Source organism: Pimephales promelas, chromosome 18 (genome assembly GCF_988280905.1).
Source record: "Pimephales promelas chromosome 18, fPimPro1.hap1.1, whole genome shotgun sequence".
In the NCBI taxonomy this organism is placed as follows: Eukaryota; Metazoa; Chordata; class Actinopteri; order Cypriniformes; family Leuciscidae; genus Pimephales; species Pimephales promelas.
In genome coordinates, this window is record NC_142786.1 from 7,616,271 (window position 1) to 7,635,642 (window position 19,372).

The following is a 19,372-nucleotide window of genomic DNA, read 5'->3' on the forward strand; positions in this document are numbered from 1 at the left end:
TCACGGGAACTTTAACATCAATGAAGTAGAAAAAAGTTCTTCACACTCAGAAAAAAATGGTTCTTCTAAGAACATTTTACTGACAGGTTCATTGTGGGAATCATATATTCTTCTTTTATGGTACTGCTACGAAACCTCTTCATAAAAGAAGACTTTCCAACAAAGAAAATTAAGTGTTTTAGTTAGTCTAGGCTAGGGCAAGACTTAATTGATTGGGTTATTAAAGTGGTTGTAGCATATCAGAACGGGTCCAGGTGGAAGTGAATGAAAACTAAGAGGAATTGTAAGAGGAGAGCAAATTATTACATTATAATGAAAGATTACAAATACTTTTTGTTGTTGCTTGTTTCAGAGGAGGAGCAAGTTCATACATTTTGATGAAAGAATATACCGTAAAGAAAATACAGAAAATATGAATACAAAAAAAAAATATATATTTTGAATAATGTGCATCAATGTAAAATATGAGCAGGAGTGTGTATATCAAGCAAGTTAATAAGGTCAATTTAGATTTCATGTTGACTTTAACAAAGACGGATCCCACTGCCCGTCGCAGCCCATTTCACAGCATATAAGCTTATGTGTGGCTATAACACAGAGTTCAGAGTGATATTATTGTACAATGCAATGCATGAGAAAATATCCACCCACGCCCCAATGTCGATTCAGAGGTCGTACCGGTCCACCATCGACTCCTACACTCCTCCGCAAAGGACAGTTTTAACGACATAATGATATGCACTACCTTGAAAACCTGCTGTTAATTACTTTGTATAATTAGCAGAGCAGAGACCCCATTCATTGAATACATTACAGCGAGGAACCTTGACGTAAGCCACCGTTCCCCTCGGTCTTGCTAGTGCAAAAGAACACACACGAGTGTTCTCCGCGCAGTGCAATAACCTTCTCTGTGGAAAAGGATTCTATAGTGAGGCGTTATCTCTGGATTCACAATCAAACTGAAGATCCCCTCCCAACAAAAAAACATCCTCTTAGCAACATATTGCACAGCCTCAACCCAAAAGAAAGGCGGAGAAAAGTGAAGAAAAACAAATTAAATTCTGTCAAGATCGAACTGCTTTTCACGCCACTGCAGGGCCCCGGGTCTGACAGAGATGGAATTTCATGCAGCTAAAGATGGCTTCCTTTCACTCGGGCCCAGCCTCGACCCTTGCGACCGCGTGCTACGCGTTACGCACCTAAAAAAAATATGAATCCATGTGCTGATGTGCCGGACCGCTTCAGGGCACCTCCATCCCCCTGTGCAACAGGCACTCATTTCAGCGTGCCTCGACACACAAGCCCATCTTTACAGCATTAAATTAATATTTAACCTCATATTTGTTTTGCGTACGATAATGCCATCATTAGTCTCTGGGTGCAAATTGCCATTTCCATTTTACAGACCCACCTGGGCCTGGCAAAATCAGTTCTGTCATTTTATGAAACAACATCTTCATTCAGTCTTCCATAGCTAGCATGAGGAGCACGGAATTGCAATTCATTGCACCATATGCTTTACTTTATGCATATTCTTCAAGAGTGCGTCGCTGCGAGAGAGCAGATTGTACCTGAGAACTAGCAAGCCGCTAAGAACAACAAGGTTAAAAGAGGGAAAAATAACATCTCAGTTGATTGAACACTGGTGCAATCTTTTGGGTCCACAAAAAGACGACATGATGAAAATATTGTTGTTGTAAATGAGGTGTTAAAAACCTGGAAAAAAATGGTGTTATGGTATCTGTGAGGCTCCAAGCATCCAAGTACATGAATCAACACTCTGCTTTATTCTGCAATAAGGGGAAAGTAATCAACAGACATCGCTGTGACCTTGTTTCCAGTGTTCTTAACAATAATTTGATTAATTAGATTTGAAAGAGGCTTGGGAACATGAGGGCGAAAGAATATTCCAGGAAATTACAGACCGCAAAGGTGAAAGGTTGCGAGCAGATAGAAGTGTGAGCAAAAGATATAGGACACAGACAGGGAGGAACAGACATACCAAAAAAAGAAAAATCAGAGAGCTAGACATGGGATAGAAACAGAGAGGGGAGGAACAAGAAAAATGAGGACAGAACAAGGACAGTAGCAAGAAGGTCTGAAACGTGGGAAAAAACAAGCAAAAAAATATGGGAAGAATGCTAAAAAAAAACAACGAATTTCTACTCTTTCCCTCTCATGTGTTTCCTGTGTTTCTCACCAGGGCTTAATGGATTCATTATTCTTTCTTTTCCCTTTCCGTTTTTATTTATTTATATATTGCAGTCCCATTTGCCTGAGCTAATGAGTTGATATTTAGCTGGCTCAGACACAGGCTCTTAAAGAGAGCTGCTGGGAATTGCAGGCCGGCCGGGGGGCTCAAGGCCCACTCCACCATGCAGATGGAACTCTCACACTTAAATAGGGTCAGTCATAGGTTTACAAACACAAGGCCATTTCAAATGTAACAAAAATAGGCAATAAAGAAGAACCACAAACAGTAAGTGTTGAGTTTCCTTGCACTGCTGACGTTATATCTAAAAGACAAAAACAATGTGACAAAAACTCTTTTTTTCAGTTGCAACCATTAATTAAAACTGGGTAAATCTCACAAAATCTAAAACATGTTCTGTTACAAAAACAATCCTATCCCTAATTTTTCATCTCATGCATACATGTAGTTTTTCCTCTTTGTTGCCATCTCTGTTCGAAATCTGCAATTGCAGTTATTCATGGAATTATTACGTGGGTTGAGCCTCGGCACTGCACAGCGCGGATAAATCCAATATATGAGGAGAATGTGCAGCTGTCAGTCACCGCACTGGTGTGGATACTGTCATTCGGAATCACAGATTATTCTTTTTTGGAAGTATGACCAACATAAGTATTTTCACCATAGTAAGTAAGTAACATCAACTTTTGTTCTGACCAAATAAGATTGGAGTAAATCGCTCTGATTAATGATCACTTATCATATCACGTATAACCGTGCAAATTCTACTTTGTTCTCAAATTGTTCATGTTAACGACGTCAGCATAGAGAGCCTAAATCCCGCCCCTCCGCTTCCGGCTCATGGGACCTTATTTCGGGAAAAATATGTATGGTAGTCAATGGCGAGAGACAACTTATCTTTTTATTCCGTCTGAACTGTGCCCTGAATTACACATATGATGTTTGTCAATTTAAAAGATAATTCTGAAAGTCAAAAACAGAAGAGTAACATTTAGTTTTATGTGAAAATCACTCAATGAACTACATCTCCCAGGAAGCGAAACAACGAGTGAGATCCGCTGCTTGTGTGTGTGCAGTCTGGCACAAAACACTGAGGCATGACGGCATAACGTTACGATTATAACGTAAGACTATAGAAACAATGAGAGACATTAGCCTCAGTAAAGTTAGCTTCATTCATTGAGAGAAAATGTGCGCCTTTGGGGTTTGTAGTCTTTGTAATTACATATTTTCACAGTCTTATACCTCAACGGTTTTACATCAAACTGCGACTTTCTTTACTTTAAAATGTATCTTTTAACTTGACAAACATCATATGTGTAATTCAGGGCACAATTCAAATGAGATCAAAATATTTGTTGTCTCTCGCCATTCACTACCATACAATATTTTTCCGAAATAAGATCCCATGTTGGTCCACCGGAAGGGGAGGGACTTAGGCTCTCTACTGCGTGACTGCATTTAATGTCTTTCCGATATTTATCCTTGTTTTCGCATGGGTCCGGTTGCAGTCTCTTTTTTTCTGTAGCCACTCCAAAGTCCGAAGTCTTTAGCATTTTACTGCGAGTGAATCTGTTGTCACTGGTGATTGTCATTTTAACCTTTCTGGATCCGCCATCAAATTGATAAGTTTAATTATATCAAATTGCCACCTCCAACATCCTCACACGCAATATAGTCTACTAGCCGAGACTCCTTTACGTGTACAGATGTTATGTTACGACGCAAAGACATGCTCGAATCTCCCGCGGAAATCCACCAGTACCACTGGAATTAAAAACATTTTTAATTTACAAGCTTACCGCTTTGAATCGAGCTACAACAAGCAGAGAGTTTTGAACACTGGCTGGTTATGTACTTGCTCAAATCCCAACACTGATGAAATGGAAATTGTTGAGCGAATACTCACAATTTTGGCCATAAATTGTAGACTTTCAGTTAATAGATGCGAGCACAGTAGCAACAAATGTGGTGTGCTCTGTTGTAATGAAGAATTCAACAAAGAAAGCTATAAAATGACATGCACAAGGCATGAAGCCTGATGCTGATGTAACAGATTTTTAGACTCCATTTACCACATCAGGACACATAACTGCAATCTCCAAGGCTGCAGTCGATCATAGAGCTGTCGGGTATTTCTAACAGAACTGTCCCTGATGACATCTAGTTATCTGTGTGTGGGTCATACTGTGCCATTCACTTTTCTAATATGAAAAAAAAAAAAACTAATAATAATATGTGTGTGTGAGAGTGAGAGAAAGAGAGAGACTTTACTGCAGACCAAGGTAAGCAGACCATAAGTACCATACTGAAACTACATAATTCTATAACCAGTTTTCACAGCAAAAACTAGTCATACAAAAACGACTCAAATGGGACTACAACAAGACACTTCCCGGCTTTTATACGTAACTAACCCATGAATTTACATCAACCCTCCCACCGGAATATGCCAAAAAGGGGGCATGGCCATATTTCTGCGGCTCTTTGAAAGTGTGTTATTTTCAGCCAGCTGTCAGGTCTTCTGTGTTCCAGCTGTCAACGTCTGTGTCCCACAGACGTTGTAGTTCATCAACAACAATGGCTACAATTTACGTTTGATTATGTTCCTCAAAATTACCATTGTAATTTAGCTCTCTGTGCTGCGCATTTTACGGAAGACAGCTTCCAGAATCTCCACGAATTCAATGTCGGATTCAACAAGAAACAATTAAAACACGATTCATTTCACGATTCAGAGGCAGCAGTTTTTGGGCAACCTGCAAGTCAGACTTAATAATTTTAAATGTATTTGCATGTATAATTTCAGACGTAATGTTTTAGTTTTATCAAGGACATCAACAAATGTCAGCGCTGGCTTTATAGCCACTTAGTTATGCTATTTCGTGTCTATGACAAATGCGTACAAACATTTTGGACCTGAATTCGTATTTTTGTAAATGTATTTTTCATGTACTTTATGACGTAATTTTTCGATTTGATCAAGAACGTAAACCAATGGCAACGCTGTTTGCGTATACATTAGCCAGTTAGTTCGATGCTATTTCACGTAAGACAAACTTGTATAAAGTTGTATAAAGTTAAAAAAAAAAAATATAGGCTATGTAATTGCAGCAAACTTCAGCTGCTGTCATCAGTGTACAGTATAGTTAACACAGCTGCCACATGTACACCTAAATAAAACAATACACTGAGTAAACTAAGTTTTGTGAATGGATAAACAGTTGTTCGTTATATCGATAAAACAATAACTTTAAAAGACATTAATTCAGTTATATTAAATGTTTAATCAGGAGAAATCTCAAAAGCTAATAAGCAGCAGTAGCATTTTCAAGTAACAACGTATCGAAATTCTTATATAATAATAGCAGAATAGAATAGAAATAATTAGAAATAAATAATACCATTCAGAAACGTTTTGTAAGAGCCGTGTTTGAGGAGGTTCTGCTTGACTCTCTTCATTGCCGCTTTCTGGGTCTGAGTTTGGCTAAAAACTGATATGGTAGTATGACACCATTATTTACATTTGACTGGAGCACATGCAACTTTCGCCCGTAAAGGTAATGGGGGTGAAGTTTCCGGACAACGTGCACTACACGGTTTAGCTAATTACAACACACCGGCCCAAATCTGAGCCCATTGCCTGTTTCTGAGGGAGTGGTTTCATAGTGAATCGGTCGTTCAAATGACAGAGGAGAACGAGGCTTACAATAAAGGTGAAATTTATGAAAAATATGACTTTTTAAAAAAGAAAAAACACAAATACATGTTATATTGCACCTCAAAAGCAGTAAACCGCCCCTTTAAGCATTTCTAATAATTGAACAAGAGAGAAATAAATTTTAAAAAACAGTAACTGGTTTTCTAATTAATATTGTTGTTTAACAACATTAATTAACACTACAAAACAGATGTTCACATTAATATCTTGCCAAGGCTGTGCATCGCTCACATTGCAGCAGTATTAACACAAGATGTAAGCACTCTTCACAGATCATTCACACATGATGAGGTTGAACTTTATCAAACATTTGACATCCCTAGTAATCCCTACTGTAATATAATCTATTAAATCTGTTGTCTTCATTTGGATGCTTAATGCTTAAGGAGTCTTGTATTGAATCATATCACTATTTTAAAACTATGCCTCATGAGAGGTCTGCACTGTTGCTTTTATCACCCTGCTCTTCATCCATCCACTAATAAATACTAAGTGCATGCTTCTTAGATAACTACGACTGCATCATTAATAAATTAACCATACCCAGTTATGGGATTTGCAGCTAGATTAGATATGCCACTGAATCTGGATCAGTGCCATCAATGAGTGTTATATCTGTTATGTTTGGCTGTAACATTAAATTTACTGAAGGCCTGCCAGTAGCCAACCATCGCGGTTCGGCGACCTGAAGCGATAACTTTCCCGGCATCAGCAGAGCGGGTCGACTTGCTCACTGGTGTATGAAACTGGCAGCTGCTCAGCCAGAATTCCTACAAATTGAGATTCACACAAAATTCAACGTTGTAGTGAGTGTTAGCTCTGTGAATTTTAAAAAAGAAAAAAGGTCAGATTCACCACAAATATTTGGTTGTAAACTAAAGAGCTTTTTTACATACGTAGACACGCATTATCCAAATCTAAAAGCCTAAAATCACCAAGCATTTGCTACATGGACATAAAAATCAAGAAGACAAGATTTGGCACAATCAGTATGCACCCCCGTGTCTTTACACAAAAGAGAATCTGGACTTTAGTGATTTATGTTCTCTCCACTTTAAGCCTTGATTGACTGATGGTATTAGAGCGAGTAATGCATATTAAGTTAAAACCAATGTGGTTCAATCAATAAAATTCCCGCTGATGTCTCGGAGTTTCTTGCAACTTTACTTTTGCTGTTGATCAAATAGCCCTAAATTTAACTTTCAGTCCATCCTAATCTCTATTTTCATCCCGCGATCACATACCGCATATTCTCCAAAATGCAGCAGCTGGAGTTCAAACTAGAACCAGGAAGTACGACCATATTAGGTTCTGTCTAGATGGTTTAGCTCCTCACAGGGCTTGACGCTACTTTTCCCAAGCAGCACATTTGCATGTGAGTTGAAATATTTAAGAGAGCATTTAAAAACATTGATAAATGCAAATTTATAATGTTTTTTACCTTAATAAATGGATAAAAGGAGACATTTACAAGCAAAACTATATATTAGACATCTCTGAATGTACTGTACTGTACTGAATTAAGTTACAGAAAAAAAGTGTTGTCCTCCTAACATGTTTAAAGGTGCAAAACACAAGTCTCTGAGTTTTTGCAGAACTACGCCCCCTCTGGTGACAAGCGAAACTGCAACCAGAGGTGTGCACGCTCATGGATCACACACACACACACACACGTTTGCACGAGCTGTTCATCATAACCAAAGGAGCATTAGCCGCACACATCTTTTGTTAGTCATAATGAGGTAATAAAGTTATAAATCTGCAAGTCATTTAAAATATATGAAAGGAAAGGCATTTGAGTAAATTACACACCTATGTGTGTGTGTGTGAGGGGAAACGGGGGTGGTAGAAAACTTCGATTTTTGTTTCCATCTGTCTCCATGTTGAACTGTTTTATGTGCTTACTGTATCCACTTATGATTGTATCATTATGGAAACACGTTCATGAACAATATACGTAAGTTATTACTTGGTATATCCGTTTGAGCCCTAGAGCAGACCGGAGATCTCTCTATTTGTTGAAAGCTTCCCGATGTTGACTCTCTGCTTACTCCGACTCCTAGCACTAGACAAAAGTTTTCTTTTCTTTGTCTTACGTGGAGTTTGCGTTGGGGTTTGGAATGAACTACAAGCTGGTCTCTGAATCCATCTTCTACTTTTGTGGAAAGTTAACTAAAGTTGTGTCACTCGAGTTGTCTTCTCTGATACGGAGAATGGCGGCGAATACACAAACCTGCCAGACATAGCCAGGTGAGCGTGAACGCGCATGACATCACGCCCAGTCTCAAATTCGAGCCCGAATTCCTCTTATTTATTTTACTGTACATGATTATAGAGGCAATCGCAGTGATCAGAGAAGGGCTCGTTCAGCCCATCAGGCAATTGTTTAAGCATAGAAAAACGGCTATTTTTACATTTATTTGTTGCATTATGCACCTTTAATAACTTTTAAATACAATAAATATAATACAAAATACAGAATAAATATAATTTTTTTGCACTTTAATCTATTTGAAACATTTATTTACATTTACAAAAAAATTATAATGAATAACACTTTACAATTAGTTAATGCATTAACTAACAAAGAGAAATAGAATTTGTTACAGTAGCTATTTATTCTTTGTTAATGTAACTAGTGCAATGCCCGTGCAAAATCTGTTTTTGGTAATTGTTGTTTGGTATGTTTGAGTTGCTGAATAGCCTAGGCTACTATTACACAGGAGCCTAAACTCTGATAAAACAATAACGGTAAGTGCACCAGAATAAATATTTATTATCTATTTCATTCTACTGACTCTATCGAATGAGAAATGAACTGCGAGATGATGACATCACTGTTTTCTGCAGAGCTGCTTTAGAGCTGAATAGAACTAATTTTAGAATTGATGGTCTTTACAGTTTTTGAACGGAACTGAATCAACACCGAACTGACTTGGACAAGGACAATGACACTAGCTGAAGAGAATTTGACTGCATGAGCTAGACAATGACATCACCGCTTTCTGCAGAGCTGCCTTATTTGAAAAATTGACGATCCGTACAACGGAACTGAGCTGACTTCAGCTGAACCCAGTTTACATCATTGAATCATTATTTTCCTGTTGATCACTGTAAAGCTGCTTTGAAGCAATCTGTTTTGTATAAAGGAATATAGAAATAAAGATGACTTGACTTCATTGTCGTTTCTCTCTTTCTGAAATATTCATATAGACAATTCTTGGAGATGCATCTCCAAAAAAACAGCATAGTCCATGCACATGCCATTTGGGGCACAAACATTGAGATATTGAACTAAAAAAATAGCACACAAAGGACAGATTCCGGCCATGTCTAGAACGCAGTCGCCCTGCTTGCCAATGCACTTAAATAAAGATGATGAGTAATGGAGTGGGCAGAAACATCTGGCTGTGATGCTCTACACCGAAAGCATTGTTACGACTAGAGGCATTGTTAGTGAGAAGAGGACTAAAGTAATAAAATGGGGGATGATAAATAATAAACAGAAAAGCATTGACAACACACCTGAAGGCTTATTTCATTACACGAGAACCCTGCACTTTATTAGAGATAATGAGAAACAATCCCAGGGTGAGTGTTACAGTTGAATGCTTCATAGTCACTCGTCTCATCCTTTGATACCGATGTCATTGGATTTATCCGTCAAATCGGCTTCTTCATCTTCAATACAATCACTTTAAGTGTGGCTCTGATGAGTAAATCGTGTGGCTTCTGAATGCTAGCCTGACATGTTTCAAGCTATAACAGGTTTAGAGAAATAGCCAGTAAGACTTGTACCAGAAAGATCTGAGGTAAAATGAGCAAAGAAACTTTAACTGAAACATCTGAGGGACAATTTGCAAAAATCTGGGTTACAATGAGGAACTGACAATGGGGGCAATCCATAAAATGTTAAAATTACCTTGTAAAGTTACAACAATCACCCAAATGACAGTAAAAAAATACTTAAAAAGCTTTACAACTTTAATAATACACAAACAGATAAAACGAGTTAATGTAAGCATCACATTTAAAAAAAATGGCCTCATTCACTTATTGTAAACGCCTCACTGCAACCTTGATTGTTGCTTTTTTGTTCTTTCTTTGAAACGAGGGACGAGCCTAAATGTTTTTATGGTAATCAACATTATACAACAAACACTTACATTCAAGCTAAAATAATGGTAAATGGACTGCATTTATATAGCGCCTTCATAGACCTAATGGCCACCAAAGCGCTTTACATATTGCCTCACATTCACCCATTCATACGCTCATTCACACACCGACGGCGGTGTCAGCCATGCAAGGCGCCAGCCAGCTCGTCGGGAGCAGCTGGGGTTAGGTGTCTTTCTCACGGACACCTCGACACTTGGCCAGGTGGAACCGAGGATTGAACCACCAACCTTTCGGTTCGTAGACAACCCACATGAACCACTGAGCCACTGCCGCCCCGTAAACTAAACTAAACTAAACTTGTACTGAACACGGAATATTGCTTTAAAAAGAATGAGACTACCCTGAGTAGTGACCGAGAAACCTCCAAGTAGGCTTGCTGCAAGCCACACACCAATTACATCACTTGCCCACAGCAGCGATTTTTAGTGATAAAAAGCATTTAGTTCAGTTAGAGAACAACCTGTCATTAAAAAGTGAACGCGTCTGCTTAATACAGTGTGAGCGAACCAAGAGTCGCAGCACAGATCAGCAAAAGGAGTCAGACTTCATTTATCATGTGACGGGGGTGAGGTGAGCTGATGATGGCAGAAGATTTGGTTTCAAGATTGTGGAAGTAACACTCATTTACATGAGGCTGCAGTCTTATTCGATTTGTTAATAAAAGTTATGTTTTAAGTTTGTCACTGTACTGTTTTGTTGTTACGTTTTTCATTAAGAATATAGAAATCTTTACGTGAAAGTAAAATGTGCACGGCCACACAGGCATTCATAGGGAAAAACTCCACCGTCCAGCCCGTTATTACATTATTATTTTATTAAAAATAATTCAACTTTGCTAGATTTATTTTCCCACCAAAAGTACCAAGTAGCCTACTTTAACGAGGGTGCCGAAGGAGAAACAGGGCGAGCTGGCATTTGGCTGTTAAAAATGCGCTTTGACATTCAATCACTGGCGCACACGTTTTGAATCAGTATTGCTAACGTTTGAATATTTTGGTTAATGTAAGTGAGCTATTCTCATACTCTGATTTAAAATTTTGATTATGGCAGCTCATGAAATGGGTCATAGCCTATATTACCAGAGCACTAACTGTACGTCCACACGCCGCCGACTTGAGCTTCCAAAGTTACCGGAAGTCATTCATCTTCAATGGAAGCTCGCTTCTCTCTGCTGCAAGGAGCGTGAAATCCATCAGCATCGCGTTTTGAGCAACGAGAGCATCAATCAGAAAGTTGAAGTAGCTTTATGAGCTTTATGGTAACGAGCTATGACGCGTTTCAGAGGCAAGCAGCGGTAAAACGCCAGCAACCAATTGGAATATAAACGTCCTTCGCGTTGGATGATTCTGGAGGAACATGCGATGTGAACGTTTGTCCCAAAACATTACTTCCGAGAAAATGGAAGAAATGCTAATTATCGCCGTTGCTGGGTTTCCTATCATTTATATGCCAATGTTTGAATATAGGGACCAGTTACAAAAGAACAAGGCATTGGAAATATTTACGAACCCCCATTTTAAGCGGAAATTGCAATTAATTTCCTCACGGTAACACCGATTTGACCAATTGCACTAGATGCAAATAATAATAATAGCTAATTATTCTTTTTTTTCACCCAAATGTTACCAAACGGTTATAAAAATGCTGTCCGAGCGTCAGAGCGTCAACAAGCTTCCCCATACTAACATACAGTTAACAGTTGAAGTAAATAGAAAACTCAGCTCAAAGAAGGACGCAGTTATTGCATGTGCACAGTTGAGTTTAATGGTAAAGTGTGAAAAACTAAATGTATGAAGCAAATTTTGTACGAAATTGTTTAACGCTCCATATTGCGGTCATAACCTCATTTAGGGTAAAAATAGAAAAATAATACTATGTAATAGGTACTTTGTAACTTGAGTAGTTTTTAAGCAAACTACTTATTTACTCTTGAGTCAAATTATTATTTAGTACTTCTAATTGTACTCAAATAAATTATTACTTAAGCAATACTTTTACTTGAGTACACTTTTTTAGTACTCTTTCTACCACTGGTTGTCACACGTCGATTAACCAGTGGGAAAATACCCGCACCGTCATGCAAGAAAAATGTCCTTTTGAAGCCTTTCTTTGGATGTATATCAAACAACATATTTATCAACTGGTGAAAGAAAACAGCACCATCCAAAACAAAGATGCCTCTTGCCATAAAACTATGGTTAATTAATAACTCCTACATGAGATACAAAATAAAGAAAAGGCTGAAAAACTCAGACAAAAAAAAAACTTGCAAAGGTGAGGAGCTTAATTTGAATTATATCCAAGGAGAGGGAGGAGAGAGTGGAGCACCAAAGAGTAAAAGTGACAGTGGCAGCAGCAAGCCATATTGCCCTGCATTGAAAATCCCATCTGTGGAGACCCCTGAGATTTAATTTCGGAAGCTCGCGGGGAGCCGGTTTCTGTCTGTCTCACTCAGGGGAAAGAGAAGGAGGGAATCCCTGCAAACTCCACCCTGCCATCCGCCCGCACCCACAAGACATCATGTCAGATTAAATCGAACCCAGGATGAGCTTGGCTAGCTTAACTTTCAGAGGCTCTGGACTCCACAGCTAAGACTTCAAGTGCACAGATAAAATGTCGGTTTACATTGGAACAAAGAAGAATTTACAATCAATGGCCTGAGAGAGAGAGAGAGAGAGAAAGAGAGAGAGAGAGACAGAAAAAAAAAAGAAAAACATTCACGCCTGCCCGATAAGCAAGGGTAATTTACGGCTGATTTCAAGCCCCCATGTTAACAGAGTGCGAAATAGCGGTTCACCCTTGTTCCCTTTTCACTAAGGTACTTATTTAGATGAGCAATCAAGCAGTCGAAAGACAAAGACATCATTCGACCACATATCACTCGAGAACGGGGGGGGGGGGGGGGGGTTACAGCTTGACCAAAAGGGTACAAATTAAGGACAAATCTCAACGAGCATCAAGTTCATACTAAGCCAGCACATGAGGGTAGTGCGCTTGCTGCAATCGAACTGAAAATCAGATGAATAAACACATATGGGGAGTCTCTGCTGGTAGAAAAGAAAGTGTGGAGTTATTAATTCACAGTGATCAGAGCGCATCTGGGTTCGGGTGAGATTCTTCAGGGGGCGGAGAAAAGACCGGCGGGAGAGAGCATGTGGAACGATGCTGGCTGCCAGGCAGCCTAGTGCAGGACCATTAGACAGAAAATGTCTGTTGCGCATTGGGAGAGATTGTGTTTAAATATCATGTCACTCTGTCACAGCATAAGCAGGGGGTCTGAGTGTTTTCACAGCCAAATAAAGCAAAAGGAGGAGATCGAACAGCTAGAAGGAAAGCTGAAATAGTAGATGACAAATTGAACAAAGAGGTTAGATCATATGCTCATTTCCTCATAAAATGTTTAATTTCCTATTTTCAGTACAATAATAATAATGGGTTTGATTAAATGTTATTCAACATGGTGATATATGCACTTTCTGCGGCAATCAGAAGATTGTCACTGAGAGTGTAGCGTAAAAATGATGGAAGGCTTAAGCTATTTGGAATTGTGGCTTCGTTGCATCATTGACTTCCTGTCACATGCCTTTGAGGTCGACCTTGCGGAAGAGCCGAAACCCTGTTTTGACATGAAGTTGGATCGAGAGACGAATCTATTGTTTTCTGAGAGTATCCTGGGAGTTTGAGCAGCACTAAAATTGTCCGGGGACAGGAATTTATAAACAAAGGTAGAAATAAAAGAGAAGGTGAATTGTCATCGAAACAGTGGCTTCCATTATTTAAACGCTAAACGTGCAAAATTAGGGCTCCCAAAGGAGTTTGGTTCATCACACTGAACAGAATATCACTGACTTAACTACATTTATTCTCATTAGCCGCAAATGGTCAATGACCGCTTTCCTTGGGGCTTCATAATGCTGAAATCGTATGAAAGAAAGACAAATCTCCTCAATTTCACAATGGGCCGGGCCCTAGACATCAATACCTAGGTAAAAATAGATCACAGACATAAATAAATGTCTCTCGCACAAAGCATATGTCTTTATGTGCTTCAAAGTTAGCAGTTTTGCTGCTTCAGCGTCTTTCCCGCTAGCATACGCAGAGTTTTTTAAAAAGTAAAATGCCTGCTATTTCTAGATACAGCCAGTGTCAGAGTTGTTCCTCCCAGTGATCTCACTGCCGAGCAGTGAGAAGACAACATCAACAAATACGAACCATCAAGGAGAAGAACAGGAAAAGCGGGATGCGGAGCTGCTGAAAATCATTAGCACTCTAGTTCTCAGAGAAGCTACACTGTCAAGATTTAAGTCTCACTTCGCATAGTGATGTTGACAAATCCTATGGTACCATGGGAAAGTAACGTCGGCTGCTACAATCTTCTTCATTTAGATTCAGCTCCATCCCTATGAGCTTCAGACAGAACAGAAGGGGTTATTTAAACTGTACCATGGTAAAAGGGTTTGATGAGCCTTTAACGGCTCTGGTTATAACAGTCGTTTGCCTGTCTCATCCCACTGATTAAAAAGTTAATATCGAAATATTCAGTGTCTGTCGTTTTATAGGAGCCCATTTTTGGACACCTGTTGAGATACGATTTGGACTATAGAGAGACTAATTGCTTAACTATATCTCTTTTTTTGACATTTAATTAAGTTTAAAGGGCAAAGAAAGTCCTTCTGGAGGGTTTTCAGGTATTAAAATCTATTGCGTGACCGAATCCGATATTAAAATACTATCGACTGGAGGCAAATACAGGTGCGTTCTGTCTAAAGGCCTTGAAAAGAGTATCCACACCCTAGGCTAATCCAGCACAGCACTTCATCACACAATCAAATCACCACACAAATGAATTCATTTGAATTCATTTATTTTTCTAATATGTAAAAATATGTTATCCCCATTCAGTACACTACAGACTGTAGCCTACTTCATATTTGGATATCGCCCAACCGCACACAATAGGGCAATCATTCTACGACATTGGATAATGTAGTAAAATTTGAACTTCTTTGAAGTCTTGTGATTCAGTCTCAGTCTTGTACATGGGGTGATGTAACACAGCTCTGATGCATAGACATGACATGGTTGGACGTAGGAGGTGGCTCCTCAGAACAGCTGGGGTCTGGCAAACACTGAAACCCGTAGGGAGGGGGCTTGAAAAGGCGAGGGGAAACAGGACGCAATTTGGCTTCTCTCTCGCTTTCTCCCTGGGATGTGCCTTTTCAAGACCTCTAGGCCGGCTTCCTGTTGGGCAGTCATCCCAAAATGCCCTCTCAAGCTGTGCTGCTTCAACTGAAGCAAGTGAGGTTGTTTTTTTATTTATTTATTTGTGTATGTGTGTGTTTATATGGTGGGTGGTTCTTGGAGTCAACAACTGTAACCCGGGGAGGACTTTGAAGCAGCTGCAATCTCTGAGACAGCCCAAACTGTGTACCTTTCTGCCACCTTCAGACCTGTCAGATGAGCCTTTAGGTGGCTCCAGCAAAAACCTGGCTTCCCATAGGAAATCTTAGGACTGTCAAACTAACTCCAATGTCTCAGGCAGGTCACCTGCACAACTTGAACATTTAGCTAGGAGATGGCTGAAGGCTTAGTGAAGAGCTGTCAAATACACTGAGCAGCCTACCCATAATACCTTGGCATTGAGAGCTGGCCGACACGATAAGAAAACAAGTAGAACGGCAGCCACATTAAAATTAATTGAATCTACAACTCAAATATGCAATTCACAGCATTCAAAGCATTCTGACATTTGCAGCAATGTTAAAGCCCAAGGAACAATAAAAAAAAAATCAGCTTATTCCTCCTAATAGCCGGAGATCCGTGGATCTTGATTGCCCAGTAACAAGTGGCACACAAAAGGAGGCAATCTGAGCTAAGAAAGAAGGCACCTCAATTACTGAACTAAGCACACTGGCTCTGATATTTCAGACCTAATAAATGTATTTGATTTTTTTTTATATGCCACACTTCTAAAAACAAACTAGCTATATTATTCTGAGTAACAGAAATTACATAATTTGTGTGTATTATATGAGGAAAACCATGTTAAATCCTTGAAATGTAGGCATATTTGTGCACTTGCGGCTACACACAATATGACGAAAACTGATTTATCGTTTGATCGAACTAAACACACACACACACACACACACAAGGAGAAACGAATGTCTGCATTAAAACGCCGGTTTACATGTAAGGTAAAAAAAACAATAACAGGAAAAATATAACACTATTTTACATGAGTCTGTCAATGAAATTCGCGCGACCACTTGTCACACACAACACTGTAGTGTAATACGGAATGGCTTTACATACGTGCTCTCCTGCTGCTCTCCCTAAGGAAGCATACTAGGCTCTACCCTTGTTAGTGAGGTAAAGTTGAGACCCTATTCGCGAGCACATAGGGTAAAAGTCACTACTATCCTACATGGGTTTAGGGTGTCTGGTTGATAGTCGGTTTAGAAGAGAGAGAGAGACCTTGCGTTATGTGCACGCGCATCAATGACAGAGGGGTCAAACCCCTCGCGCACCGGCCGGTTGTCTCCTATCCATCAAGTGGATATGCGCGCGAGATGCAGGAGCGTTCAGGCGCTGCCGCATAAGCGTGTCTCGTGCTTGTCATCTTTTGCCGATTTGAAGGGCAAAAATCCGTTAAGGACTTCACCAAACACCACACAAGAAAGAAAAACAGCATACTCACTGTTTTTTTTTTTTTTTTTCAGGATCCAGACACTCTGTTCTCCCTGCGGCACTTCGTCACTTGTATATCCATTCCAGAGCTGCCCATTTTCACGACGTTCCAACCCGGTATGTTTCTCTGAGGTAAAACGGAAAAAAAAGAAAAAGAAATTGTACGTACACACAGTCTCGACCTCTCTTTACTCAGCCTGCCTACATGTTGCTGACTAGCTCTCTCCCACCCTCCTTACCTCCCCCCTCCCGTATCTTTCTCACTCACTCACTCAGTCTCTCTCTCCAGTTATTTTGTTAAAATTCAGTATATACGCCCCGTCACCTAGCAACCTCTCTCTCTCTCTTCATCACTCACGCGACACGTGTTGAATGCTAAACTTGCCGTTGTGGAAGGATGCAGGACTGTTTTAAAAGCGGAGGTTCACGGCACGCACCGGTGGCGTATCACTATGTAATCAACATGCTTATTATAGTAGGCTTTCTCACGCCTCCTCCCGTCCTTTAGCCCCAACTTGGAACGTTCCGCTTATTCCCCCCTTAAAGACCCCAGAGACGCAACTAGCGCCTATAGCCGCCTAAAAGGAGAGGCAACAGAGATATCAAAATGCTCGATATTAATCAAGACTAAATTATTCTCTAATCTTCCCTTTATAACGGATTTTCTGCCATTGTGTTACACAGAACACTAAATCGCAAAGTCATTTTTTTTACAAATAGTTAATTTTTTATCAATCCCAATTGGGTTTAACTGGCGCAAGGTGAAAAGGTGAGTTATGAGAGCGTTTCAATTCAAACTCTTGAGGTTTTTTTGTCTGTTTTATCGTAGGCTACTCCTCCCCCCGAGCCGGTCATTTTGTTGTCCTCTGCTGGACGTCAGGGTGTTGAATGCTGCAGAGAACGTGAGTGCTCAGTATTCTGCTGTCCTATCCTATCCGAAGGTAATCACTTCTGCTGTGTGTTTGGACGGACTGAGAAATACCGAGAAATACAGACAGTGTTTGAGTGGATGGAGATGTTGTGGGTGATTGAGTAAGTGTTTGCAAAATTTAATTGAATTTGACCACGCCCCACAGGAAATTGAATTGACAGCAAGAAATGTATTGAATTGGAATTAGTCAATAAAATTAAAAGTTAATTTTCGTGATGAACTATATACTATAGAAATTAAATACAAATTTCAGTTGTTTCATATGTTTTAATTTAAAAGTATGCCCTACCTTATATAAAACATAAAGATGTTAAAGAAAACCTGTTTAATTAGCCTAGTTATAATAACGGTCAACCTAACCATTTAAATGCAGTACAACTATAAAAAATTAAAACTGATTTGACATTAGCCTATATTTAAATTTAATTTGTCTGTCTGTCTGTCTGCATAGGTCTAAATAGTTCAGTCTATAACTGTGAGTTTATATGTTAGACATACACCATAAAACTGCCATTTTGTTTTTTTAAAAAAGAACCTTTAAATAAGCCAATGTTCATAATAAAGAAGAAGAAGATTAAGTTTTATTTATATAGCACCTTTCCAGAGGCTCAAGGTTTACATTGTACATACAATACATTAAACACCCATATTACAGCCACATATAATCACATTATCCTAATGCACGTTAAAAACATGTTTTTAACTGGGTCTTGAATGTTACCACAGTGATGTAATGAACTTTCTAGTTAAATTATTAATTATATGAATTTTATATTACTCCAATTGTATCCATTCATTTCATTTTTATTCTACTTCCTTAAATTCAGCTTGTGTTCTTGAATCTTCTTTATGATTTTAAAATTTAAAATCTAATTCAAACCATGCAAACCAACCCTGCTGTGCATGTACAGTATGTGAGCGTGTGAGTAATATTCTTGTGACAGATGAGTGTGCAAAAGTGTGATTGAAAAGAGGATCACATCTGAAAAACTGAACACGATTATATATCCACCTGCCTTTATTTGTCCAGTAATACTCAGCCACATTCAGTTTCCTTAATATATATATATATATATATATATATATATATAATAGCACTAATTAATTTAAAAGCACAGGACTCACGTCCCATTTTGTATGGTCTAGCAAGGAATTGGAGGACAGGGCAGTGACCTCTGTTGGCAGTAGTGGTATGATGAACATTGAAAATATATTTTTTTTTTTACATTGGAGAGACTGAGCCCAATCCCTCATCACAACCTGGACACATAAATCAGCAAACACTGGTACAGTCAGCCCAGTAAACAGTTCTGAGATAAAGTCCCTAGTGCAGCACCATGAAAAGGTATTATGCAGGAATTGTGTAAAACTAGAGTGAATAGTGTAAAAATTGCACACTACTTCCATGCAATTTTGATGTAAAACTAACACTAACATCTCTGCTGTATTAGTTTGGCTTGTACCAGAGGCAAGTGAATATTTTAGCTATGCAATCCAGTAAGCAGGTCTCTGAGGTCATTATAAATCATTCATACGTAATTTTTATACTCATTGAAATAGCAATGGCATAAATGGTTCTTCTCTTATTTTCTGCTGCACTGGCTATTGAATGCGTCCATCTATGTATCTATGGCTTGTT

General features: G+C 39.1%; 1 protein-coding gene across 1 annotated transcript in view; it reads right to left on the reverse strand.

Annotated features, from left to right (window-relative positions):
• grin2da (glutamate receptor, ionotropic, N-methyl D-aspartate 2D, a) overlaps positions 1–17,273 on the reverse strand; it is a 100,108-nt gene extending 82,835 nt beyond the window's left edge. Inside the window, exon 1 of the mRNA XM_039652626.2 lies at positions 16,813–17,273. The gene's annotated coding sequence lies outside the window, so the exon portion shown is untranslated. The remainder of the gene's footprint in view (positions 1–16,812) is intronic.
• Between the last annotated feature and the right edge of the window lie 2,099 nt (positions 17,274–19,372).